Source organism: Miscanthus floridulus, chromosome 3 (genome assembly GCF_019320115.1).
Source record: "Miscanthus floridulus cultivar M001 chromosome 3, ASM1932011v1, whole genome shotgun sequence".
Classification (NCBI taxonomy): Eukaryota; Viridiplantae; Streptophyta; class Magnoliopsida; order Poales; family Poaceae; genus Miscanthus; species Miscanthus floridulus.
The window spans coordinates 79,194,786-79,202,009 of record NC_089582.1 but is presented as its reverse complement, the minus strand read 5'-3'; positions in this window follow the sequence as shown (position 1 = coordinate 79,202,009).

Genomic DNA, 7,224 nt, shown 5'->3' with positions numbered 1-7,224 from the left:
TGATCTATGCAATGTGAAGCTTTTTGTCATGGATTTCTGTTTCTAGGGGGAGTATGAAGGGTTTAGAAAGGTTTTTGATGGTTGAATCGGATCGATTTTGGATTTCATCGGTTGGATGATTTTGGGGAGAGCGGCAATGCCGCCCATGGGACCATTAATGGCACCTCTAGCAGATTCTAACTAGTTATACCTAATCTCATAAAATCAATGAAGTTCAGAATGGATTAGATTCATCTATCAAAAATTGTTTCTAAAGTTTTTCATATTCAATCTTTCAAATCCATGGCTAGGGTTTCTTGTATTTTCTATTTTGACTGTGATTATGAAATTGTGATAATGTATAGACACTGTTGGAAGTAGGATTTAGCTAGAACAAGAAAGGTGAAAATGAACTGGTGAAGCAACTGAGGGCGGCAGTGCCGCCCTACCATGCTGATTCCAAATCCAGCATAGCTTCCTGTTTCATTTTCAAAATTCTTTTTCTTGTTAAAACCTGCTTGCAACTGTTTCTAACTCATTATCTTATATAGTTTCTTATCAAGTCTCATTTAATTGCATAGATGGATCATGGAAAGAGGAAGGTGATGTCTACTAAGCAAAAGGTCAAAAGAGGCAGAGGTCAGGCAAGCTATATTCCCAGTGACAGAGATCTTGATGAAGACCTGGCTAAAGAAGAAAGAACTCGAAAGATAGGGATGACCATTTGTGTGTGGCCTAATTCTCCTCTGCACATATCAGAGTTTGATAGCAGCTACATGAGAGAAAACACTGATATATTCAATCTCATTCCTCCCCAAAACAGAGATAATCATAGAATTCTTGATTATTCCAAGAGTTGGAAGAAGATAGGTGAAGCTAGAGAGATTGATCCCTACTCCTCTGATAGATCAAATGGCATTGATTATAGATTCTGGAATGCCTTCCAATCTGATTTTTATTCTATAGCCATCCTATCCAAGTCAAAGGGCAAGATCAGCAAGATGCAATATATTGATTTTGGTGACTTGGAGAGCAGAGATGATTATGGGTTTGCTGTAGCCATCAAGACCTGTGACCGCTTTGAGATGACAGATATCATGAGTTTCAGGTATGATTGGAACAGTGAGATTCTTGCACAGTTCCATGCCACTTACTATTGGAATAGGGAAGTGGATGGGCTTCATTGGATGACTGATGGGCGACATTATCGCATTGATTTTGTCACCATCTGTCGTATCTTGGTTTTGGACACATCCACAGGGGATATGAGAGGATTCATAATGAGCGTCGTCTTGAGCCAATGGAAGTAAGCTTCATGTGGGAGGACCAAAATCTTATAGTTCCTGATTGGTCAAGGACCAAGCTCAAGAGCTTCTATTACATCATGAACAATCTTTTCAGGATCACTCTTAACCCCAAAGACAATGCAACAGATTTGAATGGCTATATCACTAATGTGTTGTCTAGATTTCCTAGCAGTGAGAAGTTTAATGTTCCAAGGTTCATTTGGGTTGAGCTAGCATATGCCATGGATGATGGAGGAGATCCTTGCCCTATGCTCCTTACCTCATGTTTATGATTGAGAGAGTGACTGTCATGTGGTTCCCTAAGGATTGTGAGCACACTGTTTACAAAATCAAAAAGACCCATGGTGGCTTAGGGGGACTTGGCTCAGCTACTCAGCACACTGGTTCTAGAGGACTTGGAGATAGTGGGGCAGTAGGTGTTCATCCTTCTGAAGCTAAACACAGAGATATTCCTGAGCCGTCTAGGGCTAGGTGAAAGGATCAAGATGCCCAAGAGGGGGGGTGAATTGGGCTAATTATAAATTTCTTCGCAATAAACAAATCCTATGCTTAGCCCAATTAACTCCTTGTGCCTAGAAATGTGTTTCTATTGATGTAACACACAAATGACTTGCAACCTAGTTCCAATCCTACTCTAGCATGGCAATTCTAAGAATGTAAAGGCAAGTATTGAATTGCTCAAAGTAAATACTCAAAGTAAATGCTCAAAGTAAAGAGAAGAGGAACGCGGCGATGTTTTGCCAAGGTATCGGAGAGTCGCCACTCCCCACTAGTCCTCGTTGGAGCACCCGCACAAGGGTGTAGCTCCCCCTTGATCCGCACAAGGATCAAGTGCTCTCTACGGGTTGATTCTTCGACACTCCGTCGCGGCGAATCACCCAAAACCGCTCACAACTTGAGTCGGGTCACCCACAAGCTCTCCGGATGATCACCGAGCTCCCAATCACCACCAAGCCATCTAGGTGATGGCGATCACCAAGAGTAACAAGCACGAACTCTCACTTGACCACGCGAAGCCTAATGAGAAGGATGGATGCACACTTTGCTACTCTTGATTCACTAATGAGGTCTCTCTCTTGGATTCTCAAATCACAAACACCTCACTAGGACCTTGCTCTTCTTGGCACTCACAAAATAGTTTTTCAGCTGATGGAATGAGCAAAAGTTCCCCCACACACGAGTGGAGGTTCTATTTATAAGGCAGCTTGAAAAACAAACCGTTATGTGCCTCTGCGGGGTGACCGGACGCTCCGGTCATGTTGACCGGACGCTCCGGTTAGTTCAACCCGCGAACCAATTTTTAATTGATGACCGGACGCTGGCAGGGTCCAGTCAGCACTGACCGGACGTGTCCGGTCGCTCTTGGATGCTTACTGTACTCGACCGGACGCTGGTTACTCAGGGTCCGGTCAATATTGACTGGACGCGTCCGGTCACACTTTCACAAGTCTGGACCCTTACTGGAGTCGACCGGACGCTGGCCCTCAGCGTCCGGTCACTTGACCTCCCAGCGTCCGGTCACACCAGACTTGTTCTCCTCGGTCAAATGTATTGACCGGACCCTGCGTCCAGCGTCCGGTCAGTATTTGACCCTCTATTCACTTCCAACTTTCGATCATACGTGAACGAAGATTGCTCCAATGGATCATAGGGCTTTGTAGGAGCTACCTGGTGCTAGAATTAACAAGTGTGCACCACACCTAACTCAATAGACTCACCTAGGTCAAGCTACCCATCCATACCCCCCTTAATAGTACGGCCAAAGGAAAAACAAAGTCCTAAACTACTCTAAGTGTCTTTCCAACTCTAGTCGACACTTAGAACTAGTCATCCTTAACCTTGTCGTCCATCCTTTGCAAACCGAAATGATTTCCATCATAGGGGCATGACACCATGATCGCCCAATCGATCTCCATTACCATGACCTAACTTATTTGACTCTGCAAAACACACGTTAGTCATAGTAATCTTATATTGTCATTAATCACCGAAATCCAATCTAGGGGCCTAGATGCTTTCAATCTCCCCCTTTTTGGTGATTGATGACAATACCACCTCGAGTATGTAAAAGAGTTGAGGTTTTTAACATGCTTGGATCATATAAGCTTTTGTCAATAAGAACAAAAGTGTTAGTTAAGCTTATATGACCCAAGCCATCATTATGTACTCAAAAGATACGAAATAAGCATGAGTACAAATCATAAGGCTCATTTGCAATAGAGTAAAACGTGGAAGCAAATCAAATGAGCATCAAGGTGATATGGCAAATAAAGAATTCGAAGTAGAGAGCACACATGTCATATATCACAATCACGTAGATAGCACTATCACATAGATATAAATGTATGCATGAAAGTAAACACACGAATGCATAATAGTAAAGTAATAGTGTATCACACATAGAAAAACTCCAAATGTAATAATATAAGCTAATAATAAATTAAGCTCCCCCTAAACAGACGCTCCCCCTGAATCTACATACTCGTCCCTCTCCCCCTTTGGCGTCAAACATCAAAACTAAGGGTCGGTCGGCGGGGCTACAGCGGACGAGTCGGGCGCTGAAGTACGTGTAGCAATGTGAAAGCGGGCGCCATCATCATCTGACCTGGAGCTCTGAACTGACTAACCCTCTGTCGCTGGAAGTGTCGCTGAAATAGTCTGGGTCTGAGCTGGGGCTGGAGCTGCCTGTGACGCTGCTGGTACATCTATAGGATCTGAAGATGCAACTAATGATGGAAGCCTCTGTGTCGTCACTGCAATGGGAGCTATAGAAGGACCTGGAGCATGCATATGCGACGGTGTAGGCATCCCTATCAACTCATTGAAAGACGCTCCAAGACTCCTGGAGACTGACGTGTCAGGCACAAATAGCGATGATGACTGGTCCAGAGTGAAGCCCGTCTGGAACGGAGTGAACTGCGGGGCTACCACAGGTGAAGCTAACCACTAGGACACCTGAACTAGAGGTGAAGCAAACTGCACTGGAGGCTATCCCTAGCTCTAAAGCCCACTGGGTTGTACTGCTGGAGTCATCGAAGTGGTAGCAGGCGGACCAAGGGGCATAGACTGTGGCTGTGGAGCCCCAATGGCTGTCACTACATGCTGCATAAAACCCAGAAGCTGCTGTTGTATGAGTAACTACTGCTGATGCATCTGCTGCTACTGTTGCATGACCTGCTGCTGCCTCTAGAACTCGTCCTGACGAGCCTGAAACTGGGCAAAAGTGGCAGCTGTCTCCTGTGCCTGTCTATCCTGTGTCTGCTACATCCGCTCAAGAATATCAATGAGAGCGGGCTCTGTCTACGGGGCAGGTGGAGCGGAACTGGAGCTACCAGCCTCATGATCATGTCTGCATGGAGGCATCTGAGGAATAGGCTGGTAGTTGTCGTCAGAGCTGTCACTATACTCGCTCACCTCCTGCTGTGCCTCTAGCTCCTCCTCCTCAGTGGCTGCAATCCCTCTGATAATCTCATCCTGCTGAGTTGCGGACTCTAGCATGTCGGGACGACGGCTAGGCTATCTGGGTGCCTGAGGAGTGCTGTGCCTGATCCTCTGTGACATGTTGTACGCTGGGAACTCTGTGGTGGCACCTGTATACTCATCCATCATACCTGGGGGTTTATCAAGCACTACTCTACGGATGAAAAAGGTGATCCAGTGAGCATAGGGAAGCTGCCTCCGTCCCTTGAATCCCTCAGCAATAGTATCCTCCATCTCTGATAGAAGAAGGTCCCAGATATCAAACACTATCTGCTGCATCAGGGCATTCAGAAGCCAAAGCTGGAGGCAAGTCAATCCCTCTTTGTATCCAATCCTGGGAAGAAATGTCCTCCTCATAATAGCCTCTACCACACGAGCCATGGGTGTAAGGTCACTGGGGTTCCTCCTTGACCCCTCTCCGAAAGGCTCCTTCAAGCAATGGTGCACTAGATCTATCGGAGGTACCAAACCACCATGAGGACGCCTGGGAGGCTCCTACTATCCATAGCACACCTCATGTAGCTTGACAGGCTACTCCTATAACCTCAATATGTCCCTGGCCCTCTGACTCATCACTCTATAGTCTCTGCCTCTGAAAGCAAAGTGAATAAATCTATGATGTGGATCAATGAAGAGTGAGGCATAAAACTGATGAACCCAAGATGGTATATATACTCCATTCTGTCCAATCAAATCTGTCAACCCTGGCAGATATGCAAGGTAGGGTCGGATGTGCTCTCCAGCTGCTGGGACTATATCTCTAATGCTGCAGACTTGCTGAGACCTGAACACTGCACCACTGTTGAGATACGCATTATAGAAGTCCTCGTGGAGTGGTGTATAGAATCCCTCAGTAGCTCTCTCATCCCTCCTCGGAGGAAACCATACCTCAAACTCAACAAATCTGAGCCGCTACACCTGTTTGGCATTAGCGACACTCAAGTCAAGATAGGTCACTGGGGGAGGACCCTGTGGTCTAGGTAGTGCATGTGAACCTCTCCGCTGAGTAGGTGGCCTCGGTGAGACTAGAACTCTGGTACGACCTGAGCGGCGAAGCTATGGCTGTGGTGCCTGCTCGGTCTCCTCTGCCTCCTAGGCCTGCTCACCCTCCTGAGGCTGCTGTGAGGATTGTGGCTCCTGCACTGCCGACTGCTCCTGAGGCTGACCCTCCTCAATGTCAACACACTGTCCTGCAAACTTGGCAGTCCCAGCTAGACTACCATGACGACGCTCAACCTCCTCAAGTGCAGCTCTCAGTGCTGGTGCAACCGGCTGATCTGCAATGACAACACCACTGCGGGCACCTCCTCTCTTGGCACGGTCTGCTGCCTCTGCAACTGCTGCTACTCTGGCTGTCTCTGCATCTGGGTACTTCCGCTTCTTGGATGTAGTCTTCTTGGTCGCCTTGCCTCTTGGATCTGCAGGCAGGCGAGGCGGGGGCCTTCAATCATCATCTCCTGGACCACCTCCGATGTTCTTGGTGCGAGCCATCTGATCTGAGAAGATGATGAACTGTCACTGACGAAGATCAACTATCAAACTGACACTTGTGAGGCTTGGCCTCAATCCGTCCTCACGAGCTTGGCCTTGAGTTGACTAACAATAGTCACACGAAACACAACGGCACCGACTCGCTGCACGATAGAATAGATGGATATACAAATAAATACAATATTTCTAATAGATGCGAAACCCTAATAGAGAAAGCAATGTAGGTACGAAATTGAATCGAGTGGCTTTCTACCTGACGACCGGCGATCTGAGAAAAGATGAGATGACACGTGGGGAACCTCGGAACCGGGCTAGGGTTAGGGTTGAATGGCGAAACGGTGGTCCTGGATGCAATTTGAGATCAATGCTTTGAAATTAGACCTAGGTTATTTACAAAGCTTAGTCGATGCAAGGGCACGGCCTTACCGGTGATGCGAGGACAGTGCGAGAGACAGATCGTGGGCTCGGGAGGCGCTGGAACGGCGACACGGCGGCTCTGCTGCGGTGGTGACTGGTGATGGCAGCGCGGAGGCACGAGCGCGTGGTGGTGCGGGCGCACTGTGGTGGCGCGATGGCGGCTAGGGCTAGCGCTCGGCGTGAGGCGGCGCAGGCAAGGGCTCAGCGGCGGTGTTGGATCGAGTTAGGTCACGGGAACGAACGCGGCGGTGATTTGGATTATATGGTGGCCCCCGGCGTGACAGAAAAGGAAACGGGAAAAGAATCTGAGTCGCACACGTTTCCTATTGACCGGACGCTCCGGTGGTAGCGACCGGACGCTACCACCCAGCATCCGGTCGATTCCAGTAAGGTCCAAAACCCCTGGAATCGTGACCGGACGCGTCCGGTGGTCCATGACCAGACGCAGTCAGGGTCCGGTCAGTTGCCTTGAACACCATGTAGATCGACCGGACGTAGATCGTCTTCTGACCGGACGCTGAACCATAGAGTCCGGTCACTCCTTCAGCAG